Source organism: Helianthus annuus, chromosome 15 (genome assembly GCF_002127325.2).
Source record: "Helianthus annuus cultivar XRQ/B chromosome 15, HanXRQr2.0-SUNRISE, whole genome shotgun sequence".
NCBI lineage: Eukaryota > Viridiplantae > Streptophyta > Magnoliopsida > Asterales > Asteraceae > Helianthus > Helianthus annuus.
Genome location: NC_035447.2, coordinates 163,676,003 through 163,699,018, shown reverse-complemented (window position 1 = coordinate 163,699,018; position 23,016 = coordinate 163,676,003). Strand labels below are relative to the sequence as shown.

The following is a 23,016-nucleotide window of genomic DNA, read 5'->3' as shown; positions in this document are numbered from 1 at the left end:
AAACCTTCTCTCGTGACTCAGGTTTAATGAATAATTAGATGTGGATGATCGTTCCCTCATCTCTCTAAACATATCAGATCTCCCCTTTCTTCTCCAAAATCGATCTCCAACTGAATTTCAGCTCGACTTCTGACCGATTTTCTGCAATCAAGTTCGAAGAGAGATGAAGATTTTGAACACACTTCTTGTGAGGGGATCTGTAGCGCTAGCGGAATTTAGCGGCACTCCGGCGAATGCGAGCACAATTGCCAGGCAAATTCGGGAGAAAATCCACGGAAATAATGATATGAATGTTTCTTATTCTCAAGATCGGTATATTTTTCATGTCAAATGTACTGATGGTCTCACTGTTCTCTGTATGGATGACGATGTTGCAGGAAATAAGCTTAATTTTACCTATTTATCAACTTATCTTATGTTTTATGTTTTGATCATTCATATTCTTCAATCGTGTCGATGCTAGGGTTTTACCTGTTTGGATATTGATTTTAATGTGATTATTGTTGTTTCAAGGATCTGCAATTGGAGTTAGCGATGGTTTCTGAGAGTTAGAATCAGAATTAAATTTACAAAACCCTAGGAAATTGATTGCTGTAGTTCATCAGTGCCTTAGGTGATGGTGTGGCAATGGTGCGACGGTGACGGTGGTGGTGGTTTGGTTGAGAGAGAGATAAGGAAGAAAGAGAGAGAGGGAGAGAGAGATGAGGAAGAGAGAGAGAGAGAGAGAGAGAGAGAAATCAGTGTTTGAGGGTGTGTTTCTCTCTCTATATATTAATAATAATAATATACAGGGGCATTTTAGTCTTTTAATGAAAAACTAGTAGAAAATTTAAACGGAGTTAGAAATTTGGACTCACTGAAGTGGTAAACCTTTGGCTAGGGGGGTTATGTCCTAAGGTGCTCGCGGATTTTGTTGCTTCGGCGCCCCTAACCCCTTTGTTGAAGCCTGATAATGGGATTCGCCCCATTGCTGTGGGGGCAATTTGGAGAAGGTTAGTCTCCAAAGTAGCCATGAAGAAAGTTGGGAAAGAAGCTGTTAAGTACTTGGGGGACTATCAATTTGGGGTGGGGGTCCCCAATGGGGCGGAGGCGGTGCTGCACAGCGCTAACAGGTTTCTTAATTCTTTTTATTCAGATGGATCGCTGGCCATGCTTACGGTTGATTTTTCCAACGCTTTCAACTTAGTTGACCGTTCAGTTTTGCTTCGCGAGGTCCATCGCCATTGCCCCTCCATATTCCCATGGGTTCAATTTCTGTATGCTCAGCCTGCTAGGCTATACGTGGGGAGTGACCGCATCGGGGCATTCACGGGGGTGCAGCAAGGGGATCCCTTGGGACCTTTGCTTTTTGCCCTAGCCTTACACCCCTTAGTGCTTCAGGTGCAGGAAAACTGTAAACTCCCCTTCCATGCTTGGTACTTGGATGACGGGACAATTATCGGGGACGCTGTTCAGGTTGCTAAAGCTCTCGACATCATCGGTTCGGAGGGTCCAGCCTTGGGGCTACGGCTTAATATTAGAAAAACTGAAGTATTTTGGCCGACATGCAACGGGGTGAAAGTCCGGCCAGGGCTTTTCCCCAGTGAGATTGGGAGGCCGGAGAAAGGTGTCAAACTGCTACGAGGGGCAGTCACCCGTGATGCAAGTTTTATTAGTGGTCTAGCGGCTAAGAGGGCAACGCGTGCTGTTGACATTATGGGACACCTTCCCTTGTTGCGGGATCCTCAAAGCGAACTCCTCTTGCTTAGATCTTGTATGGGGGTTGCAAAGTTGCTATTTGGTTTGCGAACTTGCCAGCCCCCCTTTGTGGATGATGTTGTTTCATGTTTTAATAAAGATCTTCGGGAGGCAATAGAAGACATTGTCGTATGTGGGGGTCCTTTTTTTGGTGATCTACAGTGGCGAATCGTGACCTTGCCAATGAGGCTTGGTGGGTTGGGCCTTCTCTCGGCACGGGATGTGGCTGCCTATGCCTTTGTGGCTTCCAGGTCTCAATCTTGGGAGTTGCAGGACCACATCTTACGTAACAGTGGGGTTGCTAACACTGATCCGGATTATGCCAGCGCCTTGGAACGCTTGCATGAATCTCTACCTGACTTTGATCTCGGCGGTTTCTCTAACAAGGACACCGCCCCCAAAAAGCCACAGAAAACTTTGGTGAATGCCCTTTGTTGTCGAATCGCACAAAGTTTGGGAGAAGATTTCCATTTGTCACCCCGCCAGAAAGCCGTCATTGAATGCCTACAGAGGCCTCACGCTCAGGATTTCTTAACTGTTATTCCTATTGAAGGTTTGGGTCAACGTATGTCAGCGGTGGAGTACCGATGAATCCTTAAGTACCGTTTGATGATCCCCATGTTCCCGAATGATGAAACTTGCCCAGTCTGCCGTAAAGCATGCCTGGATAAATACGGGGAGCATGCGTTACACTGTCGAGAGTTGCCGGGGTTTAAGTATCGCCATGACTTTGTGCGAGACGCGTTAATGGATATTCTCAGACGAGCAGGGATCTCGGCGAAGAAAGAGGCACCGGTTAATTTTCCTACAGACCCGTCGGAGGGGAGATCCACCCTACGCCCAGCTGACGTGCTAGTTTTTGGTTGGGAGGGCGGGAAACATGCTTATGTTGATCTCACAGGTGTATCCCCACTAGCCGGGTTCCGGGAAAATGGGTTTTGGCGGGGCAAGCGGTACTGAAAGCAGAGTCAAAGAAGGTGGAAAAGCACGCGAAAGCTTGTGAGGATAATCAACATGCCTTTGTCCCCCTGGCATTTGACACGTTCGGCTCCTTGGTGCCGGAAGCAGTTCGGTTCTTGTCTAGAGTGCAGCGTGTGGTCCTTAGCAACATTTCGACCCCTCAGGGGCGGGGCTTTGTTTTTAGTAGATTAGGGTTTTCTATTCAGAAAGGGATGGCGGCGCAGTTTGTTGCTCGTCTACCTGCTATCCTTATGTAATTTGCCCTGATGATTGGAATGAAATAAAAATTTCTTTTTGAAAAAAAATGGTTAAGAAAAATGGCTATAGGGACTCAGGGCGTTAAACATTTTGATTTTGGATTCAACTGGTTAAAACCTCAAAAACATAACATAGGGACTCAAAAAGTAATTTACCCTAAATTTAATAAACAAGTAAACCAAAAGTGGTTTTTTTATATGTTATTGGTTAAAATCAAAATCAAGATTTAGGCTTTACAAACCTTATTGAAAAAATGGCTAAGTGTTTAACAAACTAATTAAGAACAAATTTTATAGATTATTGTAATGTCAAAATCAAGAAATGGTATCAACTATCTTAAAAAAAAGTTTTTTTTCATTGACTATATTCTATATCAGAATCAAGAATTCGTCAAAAAGAAGTTTTTTCAAAGATGATTAATTAATGTCAAGAATTAGGTTTTTACATACTTGATCAAGAGTATATCCATAATTAACCACTATTCTAACCAAAAAACCCTTTTTCATAGTTGGGGTTTTTGATAATCAGCTATTGAACTAACCAAAAACATATTTTTTTTTCTTCCTATAATAAAGTTAAAATCAAGAATTACAAACCTTTTGAAATGAGAGATTGATGGGAAGAAATCGAGAAATTGATGGAAAGAAATCCGGCGAAAACGCGAAATTGATGAGTGATCACTCCGTTGGGCGGGTAATGACCCAGCGTGGGCCGTGGGGTTTATATACTTGATTAACAGTTGGAAAGTATTTCAATCCTATTGGGCCACATGGCCAAAAGTTTTGGTCAAAACAAAAAAAGCTGCACAAGTCAAATGTACTTGTTAAAGTAGTGTTTGCACGAAGCTTGTATAACTATTTTTGAGTTAAACTAGGATTTATCACCCGCCGCGATGCGGCGGGGATCCATTCTGCATGATACTTAATAAAACCCGATTGTTTTGTTACATCAACCTTGTGACCAACAACCTAGTACTCCAAGAAATAACTTCAGTTACCCCTAAAAAGCCTACATTTTTGACCCGTTAACTGACCAACTTGTTAGGCTCAGATCTATCGATTCGACCACCATGGCTACAAACAGGTTGCAAGCGGAGAGCCTCACATTTGCCGTCTTTTGATTATGCCAGGCCAAGAAACAAATTCATTTTCTTAAAAGTTGCAGTTGCAACCACACATTCTTTACAAAGTGGTTGATTTCCGTTGACAGCTGATTCTTATGCAAGCTCCTGCTCAATCTTATTTTGCTAACAACTGCAGCAACATAGCCTATTTAAACAACAAAATATGAATTCTATTAAAAAAGTGATTTGCCCCACTCAAACATATAACCTAGACACCCTTTGTGATTGTTTTAATCACCTAACCACACCATCATTTCCTTGCCTCTTTTCTTGTCAGGTACCCACCCCAAGGCCCAAAGACCCCAACTTTGTGAATTTTTTTGATACTCGTACACTCAAACACAAACTACCATGCACATATTAATAGCTAAACAATAACGAAATTCCAAAGTTAGTAAAATCACTTAACGTATAATAGTTAAATCAAATTAAATTATAAAACAAAATCGTATGAAAACAATCCGACATAGCCTACGCCAAATTTCCTGTAGCCTACGCCCGTGGTGTAATGGTTAGTGTAACTGTCAGGGTAATCATGTAAATGTACATGTGACAACATGAACAGGCTAGCTGACTCACGGGTTAAAACGGGTTGGGTTGAGACGAATTGAACCGATATACTTGTATTATACTTTATTTACAGTGCGAATTATGATCAATAGGCATGATTACCTCACTATTAATAATATATAATATGTGAGAAAAGTTCTATTACAGATTTACAATTTCAAAAATCTATAAACCAAAACATTGGTCTAGTTTTGGCTCAAAACTGAACCGAGCCATGTTCGCTCTTCAGGACTGTATACCAGATTGTGTTTACCATTAAATATGCGGATCGTAACGTAGTTTACTAAATAATACAAATAACAAAATACGTAGTTACAATGTCGGTTTATCACATCATGTCAATATGATAAACTTTTGTATCAAACATGATTGAAGTCAAACAGATATATATTTTCAAGTAACTGAAACAAACTGTACATTTGGCCATTCAAACAGATGTTTCCAATGAAGGGAAGTTTTATGGTTGATTTAGGTACAAACAGCAATTACAAAGACAGATAGACGGAAGGTGATTAGCATATAGATACATACATAATGTATATATGCAATAAATAGAAATGAGGGTTGTGGCATACCTCTATTCAGATGAGTAGGCATATTATGAGATAAATGCTTTGGTGACTTCAGTATAGTTGCAAACCAACCTACAACCAAAACGCAAAAAAGAAAACTAATCATATTAAATCTCAACAAAACTACTAAAACAACTACAAATTAAGTATAGAACAAAACTCATTCACAACAAAAAACGGAAAAAAAAAACCGCAAATTCAAAAAACAACTCACATCGTTCTGGACCGGGTCCGCCATCGGAATCAAGCGAATCAAAGCGACCTGACATACGATTCTTCCGTTCAGCGTCAGTTTCTTCACGGAAACCACGGCCTTTGGTTTTCTTAACAGCGGCAGCGGTGACGGAGCCACCGGTGATGGCGGATTTGAGCTTCGGCGGAAACCCTAGGTGAGGTTGCATCGACGTCAACGGCGGCATCTTCATCCATTAGATCATCGTCATCCGGTTCGAAATCCAGTGCGTCTACGTCTGCAACGTTCGCCATTGTGTTGAATTGTTTGATTACGAAGGTTGTTTTGAGAGGTGTGACGACGGTGCGGCGGCGTTCTACAACGGAGATTGGCTGGGGGTTTATTGGAGACGGAAGATAGGGTTTTGTATGGAATAGGTGGACAGAAAGAAAAGGGCGTGCTGGTTGTACTGTTTTAAGATTGAAATTAACCCTGGATACTGTAGCAAACATACGTTGTCATTTGATATATATAATAATGTAATTTTAGTCCCTGTGCTTTATACTATTTTATCAGTTAAAGGTTTGAAACGTTATTATTTTAGCCCTAATAGTTTTAAACGTTGCTATTTTAGTTCACTGGGTTAACTCCATCCCTTTATTTTGTTAACTAGAAGGGCATTTCGGTCATTTTAAATTTAATTCTGTTAACTAGAAGGGCAATTCGACCATATAAAATGATCGAATTACCCTTCTAGCTAACATAAAAAATGGACAGAGTTAATCCAGTAGACAAAAATGGCAACGCTTAAAACTATTTGGACTAAAATAGCAACGTTTCAAACCTTTGAACTAAACTGGAAAAATGACTCAAACCACATGGAATAAAATGGCATTAACTCATTATTTTTTGTTTGAATTCCATACATTATATCCAGCATTTTTTGTTTGAAATTTGGATAATTATTTTTTGTTAAAGTAGCATTCTTATAGTCAGTCTATTATAAGTAATAACAATCAAGAGCATTCACATCTAACCCTCCAAATTATGTGAGAGGGGTTTTTATTTTATTAAAAGTGGTTATAGGTGATTGTGAATAAAGCACAGAGAAATTGTTACTGTTCGTCTGTAAATTTAAGGAGACACTGTTCACCCTTCATAATTTTTTAATAATATTTTAAAAGTGGTTGTGAGTGAAAGAGAGAGAAAATGTAATGATAAAACTGTTAAAAAAATATTATTTAATTGACAATAAGAAAAAAAATAGTAATTTTTTGTGTAATATAGGATAAAAATTAAGGAGTTGAATGTGAATGCTCTAAGTAATTAACTCATAGTCTCATACCTTACGATTTCAATTTCTTTTTGTTTGCCTAATGTCATGGAGTTATTATTGATCTCTCGTGCGGCACTTAGAATGCTACTAAGTTCAACCTTGTAGTTGGGTTTGGTTATTTATCGCAGCGGAAGTCTTTGTTTGTGTAAACACAAGATTGTTTTTGTAGTGTAATACTACAACAAAGATGAGTTTTGTATTACTTGAACAAAGTTTACAAATAAAGAGTTTACAAGAAGTTGGTTTTTGAATGAGTTATGAAGGGTTATGTGGGGTGATCTCAAATATCATCTATTTATACTAGTTCATACTAGTTCTAGAGAATTCTTAACTAGAGAATTCCATACAAATATCTAGGATATTTATGAGCTGAATTCTAGAGAGTTCCTTCAAAATATCCATGACTTCTAAGTGTTTTCATGGTCATTCTAAAGTGTTCTTGGCTGATCTAGAGTCTTCCGATGTTACCAAGATGTTCCAGCAACTTGTAGGTTGTTCCGAAAACTTTCGGGCAACCCTAGACGTATCTTTAGTGTTCCGGAACCTTCCAGAACTCGCGAAGAAAGTTGTGTATTTAGGCGGATCGTGACACTAAGGTGGAATTTGAAAGTATTTTTTTTTTTTGCTTAGCATCCTATCACATAACATATGTTTTTATACAATTTCTAAAATGTACTAAATCACACAATTCTAATACAACATTTGAGAGACTTAAGAGTTAAGCGAGTTGTGATATAAGACAAAGAATAGAATGTAGCAAGGCCTAAAAGATTTGAGGGTGAACAATATCCGTTCAAATATACAGCTAAATCCTCTCACAACCACTTTTTATGATATGAAAAACACACTCATAATATTTAGCGGAAAGGATGTGAACGCTTTTTATATTTTTCTTGAGTCGGTTACATTTTTCGACGCTATGGTTTGTTTAAAATAACTTTTCTAGTCAATTAGTTTAAAAGTTAACAAAAGAGTACTAGTATTCTTTACAAATGAACTCTAATAATTATTTTCAACAAATCATAGGGATGGAAAGCATAATGAACTCTTTATTTATTTATTTTTTTGAACGACTAACAAATCAATCTCGAGCACTCTCGAGGCATCTACTGGACAAACGGAGTACTCCGAGAGTAACCCAAGTCATCCACCACTAATTCTGGGGAAAACCCAGTAACCCACCCGCCTGTAGGCACGACGGTAAATTACCGGTAAAACTCGTTTGGCTCAAGGATCGAACCCAAGTTTCTCTGGGTTTCCTATCACTGCCCATCAATGCCTCACTCTTTTTTACACCAAATAATTGAACTTGAGTTTTCAAAGAAGAACTCAAGTCCTCCTACCACTTGAGCTAGAGGTTATTGGCTAACTCTTTATTTATTTATATTGTAATTTTAACAAGGGTTTTTTTTAGCATATTTTCATTCCTAAGATGACTTATTAAATATTTACTTAATCATTAAAAACAATTACATATTTCTATTTATATTCTTGGTAAACTCCAATCACATGCCATGTTTATACAAATCCTAAAAGCACTAATCGCCCTTTGAAAATATATTCAAGTCATACTGATGTTTGTCTATGTCCTATGTAGTGTCATAATATTAATATTTTTAAAATATATGAGGAAACTAATTTATATTTTAATAAAAAGGTCCCATCAAACCTAAACCTTGGTTTCAATTTGATGTTTAGCTAGAAACAAGAAAAGCGCAACAACAAAAACCAATTTTGACAAACGGGTTCTTGAATTGTAAACAAAAAATGTGAATGATTTGTGTTGATAAGATGTCTTTTTTTTCCTCTCATCTCTGTTCTTGTTATCTTGCTGCTTCTTTTTCTAAGTCGCAGATTTAACTTATTGTGCCATTATATTATCTTACTAGTCTAAGATTCCGCGAGTTTCGCGGGTGGCTTAACACAAACATATAATATCTACTGACATTGAGATGGACTTTGTAATGAAAAAACTTTTCAATATAAATCTATTGATTTAATAAATTAAACATAGACGTAAATTTATTGATTTACTCCCTCTTCAATAATTTCTTCTCCATTCTCACTCAGCTCCTCATTTTTCATTCACAGTCTTCCAACTCAAAATACAGTGGCATTCACGTAGTACCTGTAGCATGTAGATGTAGATGGCATGATAATTGTATAAAAAAATTGATACCTATGAGTAAACAGTAAAATAATTTATACTTAAATTTGATAGCTTGTTAATATTAGAATAGGTTCTAAACTTCAAGTTAGCTGTTGTTTTCAATTTGAGAATTATGAAGAATGAGCTTTATAGTGTCCTGTAGAAGCCAATGATACTTATATTTTATCTTATCAATATACAAGTCAGTTAGTTTAGTTGTAAAATCGAATAGCAACTATGTAAGAAAGAAAGCAAGTATAATAGTTTTATTATGGTACTCCGTATAAGAAACAAAATGCATCATATAAGGATAAAAGACAAATATATTACCTTGTTAGCATACAGTCCCCGCACCAGCTAGCATGGAAATACTCCATCCTGACCCTAGAGAAAAAGAAGTCAAGTATATGAAGAGAGTTATATACATTGGTAGCTCAACAATAAGTTTTGTAGAGATTAAGGTAACTAAAAAAAGAAAAGAACATCTCTAGAGCCGAATTTTCAAAACAAACGTTTTCAGTGATGAAATCTTTCCCCTTAAATGGCAATTCTTCATTAAACCCTGCTTCTCCTACAAATTCAAAAATTAAAATGTTAGCACCATTCCAAAACCCTAAATGATAAATATGCAATTATAGTGAAATCCATCTCTCTACCTATGTTCTAAATATAGTTTTGAAAACTCAAAATTTCATCTTCATAAAAACCATAGAACGCTTAATTTCGTGATCCCTCACCGTAGCAATATTATTGTAGGTGGCAATTTCAAATAGGTCAAATAAAAAAAATAACTAAAAGTGGAATGGGTCAAATGATTAGGAATGGTTAAGGCAAAAACTTGAAAAAAAAGTTTAGCGCATACAACCTACTAATTTGTTTAATTCAATGATTTAGATTGTTATTTGCATAATATTATATTTGAATTCTTAATCAACACAAGTCATATAAAAACTGGACATGAATTATTATATGGGACCACCCTTCTTGACCCGGCCCAATTGTTGATCAATTTTGTCCCAAACTCATTTTGACCCGTTACTTGACACACCGAGTTGCTACATGTATATAATACCTTTGGAAAGGACATGCATCTTTATAAGAATTTGGGCGTTGATGGCTAGGACTGCTTTGACCAGTTGGTAAAACAATCCTTTTTTAAATAGCAACCATCTCCTTGTGCCGTCTAATAGACCATCTGGGGAACCTTTAGAGTCGGTAGCCACCGTTTATCCTCTTCCCACTTTTACATGCTCTTTGCTTCATTACCATTTTAGATGCACAAGTAAACTCCCAGTCACCTTTAAAGTTATCTAGGCATTCCGCTTCACCCACATGTTACATATCAACACACAAAAAAGCAATCAATATCACAGAGGCGGAAAATTGATAGGTTGGATGATGGGCCAATATTTTGTATCATCAGGTACAACTCGGCTTGACGCATTATGATAACATATATTAATCAAGTTTAAATAGACAGACTTTTATAGGTCGATTTGGATAATAATGAGCTATGCATGGATGATGATGTTGCCTCAGAAAGTGATTGCAACATGTTTAGACGCTATTAAGGTTTACAAAGAAATCAATACCTGAAACGCTCTGGTTTTATATAATTTTTTAGGTAAGTTCACTTTTAACAGCAGTAGTGTGCTCATATTAATCAAGTAGCAAATGACAAAGAGAAAATTATCTAAAACTCAGTTAGTAACCTAGACACGCTTAACCCATGTAACCTGAACATGAACCACGTAATCTGTTTAGATAGAAATAACTATTTTTAATAAATAACCGTCTATTTATTCAAACATTGAGAACAAAAATGCTTACTTTACAGTCATACCAGAGGAAAATAAGAAAAAAAAACTTAGGTTTGAATGGCGTAACTTAGAGAAAAAAAACTTACCTTTACCGGGGCACCTTTCTTTACAAAACTTGACTCTGTCTGAGTTGAACAATGACATTAATGGATGAGTATTTGATCTTACATCTGAACAAAACTGGAAGAATGAAATACTTTATGCATCAGTAATCGAATCTTAAATAACCATGTCTAGAATTAAAAAAAAAAAAATCTTGCAACATTAGCATCAAACTGAACGAATGGCGTAATCAAGATTCAAGTCATAAAAAATGACTGAAACAATCTCTATGAGATGAAATGCAAAAGAAAGCAATCAGATATAAGAAAAGAAGAAAGAAACAATTGTAGCATTGCTTCAAGTAATTGTTTTACAAACATACATCAAATTATGGGTTTATTCCTTGTTCTTCTAATCTGATCTTGGCATTCCATATAGCAGAATGCGTTTCTTGCACATGAGCAGGCACTGTTAGAATTTTAGAATTCTCCATTAATGTTCTTGAAAAGCCCCGCAATTATTTATAATATATTAAAAATGGACAAAAAATGTGGCTGAGTCGGCCCAATCCTAACTTGCCATGTTATGGAAAAACATAAAACTACCCATTTCATCCAATAACCCAACCCATTTTAACTCCAAGGTGTATGACTTGAAACCTGACTTGTACCGGAACATGTGAACGGATAAAGAGCGTGGGACAATTGATAAGTTCAAAGTTGCAAGGAAACTTTTTACAAAAGTTGTTTTAATTAAATATTGAGAGCAAGGCATCTGATTTCATCCAACTGATATATTAAAGTAATCATGATATAATATATATTTATGTAGACCCATATCTTCTGTAAACACCACCATAAATAGTACCGTCGTCACTAGTTAAGTTCGAAACCATCTTCGCCGGAGTGAAAGGAACGACCGAAAGGCATAATTGTCATGCTTTCTCACTCCTTCTCTATCTCTCTGCTCATCTTTGAATTCTATATATTAAAGCACAAACATGGCAACACGTAGGAGTGGAAAAGGACGTGTGGTGGCTGAATAAGTTAATATGGTCAAACTGTTGGATCATAACACTAATTAAGCTTTAATAAAAGCATGAAGATGTATTCGGAAATGAAGTAGTTTACCCATATGAATATTTGTGTTTTTCATCACCCCTTCATGTTTCATATCAATTCGCACACAAAATCGTCAATGATTCTTATATTATGTTTAAGATCAGCTTCCGAAGAGATGTTAACAAGTCTGTTAACCTCCATAGAGGATCAAAATATCCCAATATACTAAACTATTTGACTAATCAGAAGCTTGAAAATTTTGATTATTTGCCTCATCTAACCCTGTTAGGAGTATTAAGATTGAACCCAGATCTCACCTTGGATCAAAAAAAAATCCTAAACCAAAACAAAACAAAAAATAATCAAAATAGATCGGCACCTGGATGGTTTGGATTAATGATTTGTTCTGCAAAATTGCTTATCCATGGATTGCTTAGCCGCCCAAATCAATCGACTTATAGGTAAATGGGTCGAGTCAAGATGATGAAAGGAATATACCTTAAGTCTTCCTTCATGCCAAAGAGCTGGTGTAGTTAACAATGTTGAGTACCTACAATGAAGAATACGTGCTTATTAAGTCCATACAGAAGAATCTTGGAGAAGAAACTGTCACGACATGTAAATTGGGTCACTCGATACCTATAAATTCATACACATCAAATACCTAATATCATAAAATACTGAACATCAAATAATAAATTAAAGTTAATAATACTTCATCTGTCTTCGGAATGATCCAATTCCCACCAAACAACACCAAAGCAGGCATATTCTTGACAAAAATGGTTAATATGAAATTGCATATTAATACATCAGTGGGTCAAAAATCTAGTTAACCAAACTGCATTTTAATGCATACAAAGCCTCAAATCGCAATATTTAGATATTATTTAAAAGAACAGTAAGTATAACTATATTTAACTCATTAATTATTTGTAAAATACGGGTCAACCAAACTCAAAGTGGCCTAAATAAAACCTAAATTAAACCAAAGAACTTATATGCAATAACCCAGATTGTTTCATTCAAAGATATAAATTCCTATAGTGATTAAAGCTCAACCTAAGAACTCAATGACAAAGGATTTTAACCAGTATTCTGAAGTTTAAAATATGATGATCACATAAAACGAAACATGATTTGCCAAAAAACATCATAAAACTCAGAAAAAGTGCAAACCCGTCACTACTTCCTTTGTATATCCCTTTTGCATCTGGACTCCAAGTGTCCCATAACATACGCCCACCAAAGTGGCCACCTCTTCCTCCACCGCCACCACCAAAGTTGCCACCTCTTCCTCCACCGCCACCACCAAAGTTGCCACCTCTTCCACCACCGTCTCTCATCCAACCACGACCTCCAAATCCCACATCACGACCACCAAATCCAACCTGTTTTGACCCATTACGAACCTCAACCCACACATCTTGCCACCTCTACTACTTACCATTTATTAATTACCAATTAATTACCACCATAAGTCCATTTATAAAAATGACTGCCATCTTTTATATCTTTAAAAGTAAAATACTAATTCAAATCTATCATATGATTTTACCTTTTGATTGTCTTCCACAAAGAATCTAAGGAAGTAACCTTCAAACTTCTTTCTATCATCATGTGAAACCAATTTAATACTCATATCTTGACCGTAAGTTGCATCGCAAATTGGATCCCATCATTAATGACAGTACTTACATTAGTTGCTAAAAAAATTCTTTAAAAAAGTTTTATATAGCTGGTGTAATTGGCATACTTGTCAAACTCGTACAAATAGCATTAAAAAGAGCAGACTCGGTCCCTGACACGAATCACAAGTGACTCGCATCAAGCTTTACGGATTTTGGACCGACTCATTTAGAGTCGACTTGATTTGTAACGATCAGTAAACAAAAAACAAATATTGTGCATTTTTTCATCCAAATCAGTAGTCCATCATTTCTCACCTCAAAACATGCAAGATTATAGTTGTATTTCTTAACAAAAAAAAAAAAGATTCATCTTCATCGGTCTCTCCTCCTCTGATTTGAGTTATAAAAATCTCCTTTTCTTTGAGTGTATCTCAGATTTGAGTTATAAAAATCTCCTTTTCTTTGAGGTTTAAAGATTCATCTTCATCGGTCTCTCCTCCTCAGGTGTAACACTGGTCTGCAATTTCATATCCATCACTGCTTTGCATTTAGCGTCTCTTCATCTTCATGCTTATCATAAAGTACGTAACATTTCATCAGTCTCCTTTTTCTTGACTAATTTTTCTCTCTTAAAAAGTTGAAGAAAGATTCTTGGTGGTTTTAACTTTTACGGCTTATTGGTGGAGGTAAGTGGCTTAAATTTTGTGCCTAAGCATTAACTTGTGTTAAATGCTTCACCAATCACTACAAGTTATTATCTCTCGTTTCTCTGGAACTTCACAAAATGATGGATGAGCATCAAACCATTTTAAATCCCATTTCTTACACTCAAGTAAAGTGGCAAATACACTTCCATGTTAAAAGTCTTAATATGTATAAGAAATTCTATCAATATTACGTTATTAATCTTAGTTTATATCTGATGAACTTCTCCTACCAATCCATGATTCTCCTCCACCGCAAGCCGCGATAACTCTTCGTGAAAAGCGCGCGCAATCATCTCATCATTTTCAACATTACTATAGCTCAACCCTTTTATCATTCCCAACACTCACAACATTAAACATCTCATCATTCTCACCACCAACATCATCTGATTCACAATAACCTTCACTCACATACTCAACGCTAGACAAATCTTTATCATAATGAGTAAAAACTCCTGGAGACCCGCCATTACTCACCGAACAAACTTCCATAAGATGATGTAGACCCCACCTAACAATATCAAGATCGTGTTCCATTTCAGGCATCTTCATCTACAGATTATTTATATTAGCTGTTGTTGCTATTGTAGATTTATTAGCTGCATATTTTACTTCCGAAAGTCAATTTAATTTTATATAATTTCAACAAAACCTTCAAAACCCTAAGCTCAAATTGAACATTCCTAAAACATCCAAAAGTAAAGTCAATACAAATAACCTAATTTAATTCAACAACAAAAGCGGATTAAGTACCTCTAACATTGAACTGTATATTTGAATCTACAGTTCTATACAATTATTATACAATTTCAAATATGAATAACTGTATGATTAATTAAAACTCTAGAAATAATAATACCTTCAAACTATAATCGGAGAAACCTTGAAAGCAGAGGGAGATGGGTGTGAACGCTGTTATGGGTGAAATTCTGAGCCCATATCCTGAAAAATATCTTGATATATATCTTGTTTATATTGTATCTGTTTACATCCGGGATGCTAGTTCAGGATATCGGTAACATCCTGAATGGTATCCTCGGGATTACTAATGGATTATGTGCAGGCACGTGGGTTAGAAGCTAGCAACGTTAACAAGACCTATTCCACGGAAGACTCGGTCCAAGTCGTTCAAGGGAAGACGTTGGAGTCGTATTACTCGGTTTATAACGTTCATAATGGAATATTCGGAGTAGCCCATATTTGTAGGGATTATTGTTTGTAATTCATTACTATAAATAGGTGGGTATATCAGATCAACTAGGACATCACAATCACACTCTCTACACTCTAACACTTGCTCTCTCGCAACTCTCACACAAATTCATTGTAACACTTAGCGATCTGATCTATATCCTGCACTGTATCCTGAAGTTTAAAGCAATAAGAAGAACAAGGCAGCTGCGATTGTCAGCTCCCGAGGTTTTGTGCCGGCGATCTAGATTGATCAAGGGCTTTCCTCGTACATCTCGTGTCATTTACTTTACCTTTTTGCTCATTGTTTGATCGTAGATACAGCTCAATATCCTGAGCCGTATCCTGAACATTGTTTTTCCAAAGAACATAACTAGTATATTTTCAACACATTTTTTAGCACACTACCTCACTTAACTAATTTGATCACTTAATTGCTTCGGTAATTTTTGACCAAAACAATTTGGCGCCCACCGTGGGGCAAGTGGTGCTCTCTTTACTAAAAATATTTGTGAAATCGCTAATCGGTTTTTTGTTTTCAAAACTTTTTGCCACATTGTTTACAATGGCCTCAAGATCAAACATGAGCTCTTCTACTGTGTCTGCTACAACTTCTACAACAGTTGGTTTGGTGCTTCCACCACCTCCTCCAAGGATGCCAGCCTCTACACAATCTCAAGATGTTATCCCTACTCGGAGTGTCCAAGGATCTACTCCTGTCTTAGCTTCTAACGATGAAATTCTAACCTTGTTTGGAAGTGTGCAGGAACAAATGAGGCAGCAACAGGAAACGAACCAAATGCTTTTAAGGGAAATACAACTCCTGAAGTCTGGCTCGAGCAGATCTGCTGAGGATAATGTCACTCCATTACACCCTAGAGCGTTGAACTTTAGTTCAGCTGTGTATACTGAGGATAACAGGGGGAATATTGTGCCCAGCCTCCCTCAGAACCATACTCCTGAAATACCCTCCTCGGTCAGGATATCAACCATGAGGAGCTCAGGATATGCTTCGGGATATGGGCAAAATCCTCCAACGGGTAACGTATCAAATAATAATAATGCTATTACCACTAACAGTGTTGGATCTTTGTAGGATACAACTGTAACGTCAGAATTATCCAGGGAGCTTCAGAAATTAAAGGATATGATATCCAGTGTACCTGGGGTGGTGCAGCCAATCCCTGAAGTATCCCAGGATAGCCACAGGATATCTCGGTTCGCGCATCCTATATGTGATGCTGAAATCCCAAAAAGATTTCAGACTCCGAACATGAAGCTTTACGACGGAACCACGGATCCTGAAGAGCATATTGCCCAGTATAGGGAAAGGATGGAGATCAACCCTATCCCTCCAGATCTCAAGGAAGCATGCTTGTGCAAGGGTTTTGGTTCAACCTTGACAGGATCGGCTTTGAAATGGCTCTTGAATGTTCCTCCACATTCGATTACATCTTTTGCTCACTTAGTGAATTTCTTTAATAGTCAATTTTCTTGTAGTAGAAGCTTTGAAAAATTAACAAGTGATCTCTACAGGATAACACAAGGGCCTCAGGAATCCCTTAGGGATTATGTGAACAAGTTCAGCCGGGAATCACTAGACATTCCCCATCTTGATGTTGCAACAGCTGTGCAAGCTTTCAAGATGGGGCTGCAAAAGGATTCTCAATTCTATCAAGACCTTGTAATGAACCCATGCAGGAACCTGGATGAAGCCCGGAACAGGGCTCTAAGATATATTCGGTTGGAGGATGACAGAAAAATGCAAGAAAGGATGAATGCATCCTCAACATACGAATCGACTAACAGGAAATCGGAATCCTCATATAGGCCATATCGCTCTAAGCCATATGGCAGAAATGATAACAAGAGAGTGAATGCTGTTGAAGACGAGGATCCTGAAGAATATCCTGAATTATCTGAATATTGTTTTTCTGTTAATATACCGGAACTAATGTATGCTATGCAGGGTTTGGGAGATAAAGCCAGGTGGCCTCGAAAGAATCAACAAAAAGCAGATTGGAAAGACAAGTCTAAATGGTGTGCTTTCCACGAAGATTTTGGACATATGACTGAGGATTGCATCGCTCTGAGGAAAGAAATAAGCTATCTTCTAAGCAAGGGATATTTGAAAGATCTCTTAGGGATAAAGAAGAATAAGGCTCAGGATACCGAGAAGGATCCTGAGCGAGCGGCATCACCTCCCGCCGATGCCAAGATAATCAACTTCATTTCGGGAGGATCTGACATTTGTGGAACTTCGTATTCGGCAGCAAAGAGACATGCAAAGGAAGCTAAGGCCGAGAGGGGAGACAAACCTGTCAGGATGACTACCCTCACAACTGACAAAGTGATCACTTTTGATGCAGATGATAGGGATACTGTCCAGGATCCTCACCATGATGCTCTGGTAATAACATTATATGTGGCTAACCATTTTGTACGCAGGATACTGGTTGATAATGGCAGCTCCGTCAACATAATACAACTGGAGACTCTGAAGAGAATGAATGTGTCTCTGATGGATATCACCTCGAAGTCCACTGTGCTCGTTGGTTTCAGTGGAGAAGCTAGGAACACAGTGGGAGAGATAAAGCTGCCCGTATATGTCGAAGGAGTCAACAAGATGCAACGTTTCTGTGTGATGGATTCTCTATCCTGCTATAACATCATCCTAGGAAGACCATGGATCCACGATATGAAGGCCGTACCATCAACATATCCCCAATGCATCAAGATCCCTACCCCTTGGGGGGTTGTCAAGATCGACAGTGATCAGCAGGAGGCGAAAGAATGCTACTCATCCTCGATGAAATCCTCAACCAAACCTAGTGCAGCATAGCAATTAAAGTCGCGGGCCCAGGATATCGTGGGGGATCCGGAGCAGGATGTGAAGAAAATTATCCTAGACCAGGATAATCCCGATATTTCGGTGCTCGTGGGAACCAATATCCCTCAGGATATTGAAGAACAATTAATTAACTTTTTGAAATGAAGGATGTCAACGTTTGCATGGAAGCATGAGGATATGACAGGTATATCTAAAGACATTATTACTCACAAGCTTGGAATTGACAGGTCATTCAAGCCTATACAACAAAAGAGAAGGAAATTCGCCCCTGAGCGGAATGCAATCATCCAAGAGGAAGTTGAAAGATTATTGAAGTCCAGGATGATTAGAGAAGTCAAATTCCCTAGATGGCTAGCAAATGTGGTAGTGGTTCAAAAGAAGAATGGGAAGTGGAGAGTCTGTGTAGACTACACAGACCTGAACAAAGCTTGTCCAAAAGACCCATTCCCTCTGCCTCATATAGACTCGATGGTGGATGCCACTGCCGGTCATGAAATGTTGACCTTCATGGATGCATCCTCAGGATTCCAGCAGATTCAAATGGAACCTTCGGACCAAGAGGATACTGCTTTCATGACACCAACAGGTATTTATTGTTATACTGCTATGCCTTTCGGTTTAAAAAATGCAGGTGCAACGTACCAGAGATTGGTGAATATGATGTTTAAAGACAAACTGGGGGACACCATGGAGGTGTACATTGACGATATGGTGGTTAAATCCAAGAAAGCTGAGGATCATCTTCAGGATATTAAAGGAGCATTCGATATCCTGGACCAGTATAATATGAAACTTAATCCTGCAAAGTGCCATTTCAGAGTGGGGGCAGGAAAGTTTTTAGGATACATGGTGACAAAAAGAGGGATAGAGGCAAGCCCGGAGCAGATAAAAGCTATCTTGGATATAAAGTCTCCCTCAAATATGAAGGATGCTCAACGGTTAACAGGACGAGTGGCAGCCTTAAATAGATTTATATCAAGATCCTCGGAAAAGTGTAAAGAATTCTATGATATCCTGAAAAATTAATAAAAAGTTTGAATGGGGTGAGAAGCATGAAGCAGCCCTGCAGGATTTGAAGCAGTATCTCTCAACCGTACCTCTATTGATGAAGCCTGAGGATGGTGAACCATTATCCTTGTATCTGGCAGTATCAGGGAATGCAGTAAGTGCAGTACTCGTAAAGGATCACAAAGGTCAGCAGTATCCTGTTTATTATGTTAGCAAAAGTTTGTTAAATGCTGAAACTAGATATTCTCACCTAGAAAAACTAATACTGGCTCTAGTAGTGGCATCAACAAAGCTTAGACATTATTTTGAAACACATAGGATTCATGTTAAAACTAATTATCCTGTTAAGAATGTGCTTAGAAAACCGGAGATGTCGGGTAGAATGGCCAAGTGGTCAGTAAAATTAAGTGCCTATGATTTAATATATGAACCTAGAAATGCAATAAAGTCTCAGGCTCTAGCAGACTTTGTGGCTGATTTCAGTAGTGATATTCAAAATGAAGTAGACCTAGAAGTACAACAATTAGGAGAAAACTTAGGATCCTGGATACTATATACTGATGGTGCATCTAATGTAAGGGGTGTAGGCTTAGGTATACTACTAAAATCGCCACAGGGGGACATAATACCCCAGGCTGTTAGATGTGAATTCCCTGCTACTAATAATGAGGCAGAATACGAAGCCTTAATCGCAGGATTAGAATTGGCTAAGAATATGAATATCAAGAATTTGCAAGTATATGTTGATTCCTTGTTAATTACTAATCATTTTAATGGATCCTATGCAGTCAAGGGTGAGAAACTAATGGAATACCTCGGTATTCTTAAAAAATTAGCAGGATATTTCCATGTTTTTACACTTGAACAGGTACCAAGAGAGGATAACGCTGAAGCAGACGCATTGGCAAATTTGGGATCATCAATCAGGATACCGGAAGGAATCCCAATACCGATATTACATATCCTGTATCCTGCAACGGATCCTCAGCATAAGGAAGTAGCGAGTATTCAAGATCCTGAAGTGGTGTATCCTGGAGAGGATCCTAAATCCTGGACAACTCCAATTATGAGATATCTCAAGGAAGGATATATCCCCGAAGATGAAAATCCTAAGGCATTTAGGATGAAGGTATCACGATTCACTATTATAAATAATATTTTATACAAGAAATCTCTTGCAGGACCATACTTGAGATGCTTGGAGGATCCTGAAGCCAAAGAAGTACTTCAGGATATACATGAAGGGGATTGTGGTAACCATACCGGGGGCAGGTCATTATTTTCGAAAGTGCTAAGGACAGGTTATTATTGGCCAACAATGAGAAAAGATGCTGCAGAATATGCTCGAAGATGTGATGCATGTCAGAGGCATAGTAACATATTGCATCAACTAGCTGAACCACTATATCCTGTAGCATCCCCTTGGCCATTCATGAAATGGGGGATGGATATAGTAGGGAAGTTACCAAAAGCTCCGGGAGGAAAAGTCTTTATGCTGGCAATGACGGATTATTTCTCTAAGTGGGTTGAAGCTGAAGCATTTGTGCAAGTTAGAGACCAAGAAGTAGTATCCTTCATAAAGAGGAATATCCTGACCAGGTTTGGAGTACCAGCTGAAATCATTTGTGATAATGGGTCCCAGTTTATAAGCAGAAGGACTACTGACTTTTGCAAGAATTGGGGAATCAAAATGATAACGTCTACTCCGGTGCATCCTCAAGCGAATGGACAAGCTGAATCTTCAAACAAGATAATAGTGAATAACTTAAAGAAGAGACTTGGAGCCAAAAAAGGAAGATGGGCAGAGGAATTACCCTTTGTGTTATGGGCTGACAGGACAACGGTAAAAAATGCAACCGGCCAAACCCCATTCTCCTTAGTATTCGGAGCAGAAGCAGTAATTCCAACGGAAATGGCGATACCTACTGCAAGATCTATCCTACAGAATCCTGAGCAGAATCCTGAAACCTTATGTCAAGATTTGGATACCATAGACGAAAAAAGAGACGCAGCAAGGCTAAGGATGGCAGCATATCAACAAAGAATATCCAGAGCATATAACAAGAACATAAGGACTAGGAGATTTCAAGTTGGTGATTGGGTGCTAAGAAAGGCTTTTCAGAATACTACTAATCCTGCCGATGGCAAGTTAGCTCCAAAATGGGAAGGACCATATGAAGTTGAATCAGAAGCAGGGAAAGGAGCATACAGACTCAAGGATATGGAAGGGGATATGCTACCAAGGTCTTGGAATGCTATACACTTAAAGCTCTATTTCAAGTAAGAATAGAATTTAATTCCTATCCCAGAATGGTATGTATTCTATCTCTTTTAAATATATTCGTTTATTATCTTGAACCCAATACTGACTTAGGCATCGGAGGGGTGTTAGCCAAGCTAACACCCACCTTAGTTTACAATTGTTTTGCAGCATATGCTCCAGGATATAGCTCCAGGATGTGTACTTAGGATAACTCGGAAGATTAGAGGATTGGCCCCCTCTCTCACGTTTAAGGGATACTGATCCCTTCACAGGTTTAAAGGTATTCACCTTTCTCCCGAATTGGGTTTAAACACCCCGCCTGGAGCACAAGTTATTCAGGGATAGTTCAAGGTGGCGGGACCAGTCCATGTAAAAGTGGCTGATAATTTCGTTACTGTTGGCTATATCCTGAATCCTAAAGGTATATGAGGATTGATCATCCTCTCTCGCGAAAGGGTATTTTCATACTCTCTAAGGTTTAAAGGTTTTCACCTTTCTAAGTCTTGGAGTTTATACACTCCCGCCTGTAGCGCATGAAACTCAGGGTTTATCCCCAGTATACTAAGGGTTCATTTCAAGATATCAAGGGTTTTGCCCTGGGGTATTTGGAATTCATTCGAGTCAAAATATGAATACATTTGTGTTTCTGTGTCAAGCACAGGGGACATACATTATACTATTCAAAGGATGGATCCAGATTTATAAGTATGCACTGGGGACAAGCTTATAATGGAGAATTCTAGACTTACTTTGATGTAACGTTACGTGCTTATGAGAACTGAATTATATGATTTAATGAATGATATGTTACGTGCATGGTGTATATTATATGTGTGTATGTTTTTGACTCGAACCGCACAACACATACACACAACGATCGCACAAGCCCATGTTGGGCTACTTCAATCGCACACGGCCCAAGGGCAGCCCAAGCAAGGGCCGGCCCACTCCTTTTATTCGTACAAACACCCAAGTGGTGGGTTTGTTTCTCACAACTAGCAAACACAAGAACACACACACAACCCTAGACTTCTCTCTCTCTCTCGTCTTGCTTGGAACTCGACGGCGAACAACTATCCTTCGGATCAAGGATCTCGGCTCACCTTCTCTTTGTTTCAATCCAATCGGTTAGTATAGGTTTGATTGTGTTCATGTATGATTAGTGTGATAATAACCGAATGATATGTTTCGCATGAATATTGTAATGTTTGTTAATCGGCTAACATGTACGGTTATGTTATATGCTCGGTTTATTGTATGATAATATTAATCCATTTGTTATGTTCGGCTGTGATATGATTGTCGTTGATGTTCATAAATCGGCTCACATGTTTGGTTAGGGTTCACATGTATGATGTTCTTCAGTTTGATTTGATGATGATCATATGATTAAGTGTTATGAATGTTGTCATTGTTCATGTTGTTGTGAATTAGGGTTCATACGGATTTAGTGTTAAAAATCCTGTTTAATCGATGGATTGCTAGTTGGATAATAAGAATTGTGTTGATTGATAGAATGATAATTTTGGTAATAATTGGTAAATTGTAACCGAATGGCTTAATAA

General features: G+C 38.0%; 1 long non-coding RNA gene and 1 pseudogene across 2 annotated transcripts; both read right to left on the bottom strand.

The window, feature by feature from the left end:
* Positions 1 to 3,757: 3,757 nt before the first annotated feature.
* Positions 3,758 to 5,892, bottom strand: LOC110912887 (annotated as a pseudogene).
* A 2,792-nt stretch (positions 5,893 to 8,684) lies between these two features.
* On the bottom strand, positions 8,685 to 15,070 carry LOC110912886. 2 transcript variants are annotated; one of them, XR_004880666.1, is made up of 7 exons: positions 14,998 to 15,070; positions 12,180 to 12,350; positions 10,784 to 10,877; positions 9,950 to 10,199; positions 9,390 to 9,448; positions 9,208 to 9,261; positions 8,685 to 8,856 (listed from the first exon to the last, which is right to left on the bottom strand). It is a non-coding gene; the product is annotated as an uncharacterized LOC110912886 (long non-coding RNA). The 2 variants fall into 2 exon arrangements; XR_002578240.2 differs by having other exon boundaries at positions 9,208 to 9,448.
* Between the last annotated feature and the right edge of the window lie 7,946 nt (positions 15,071 to 23,016).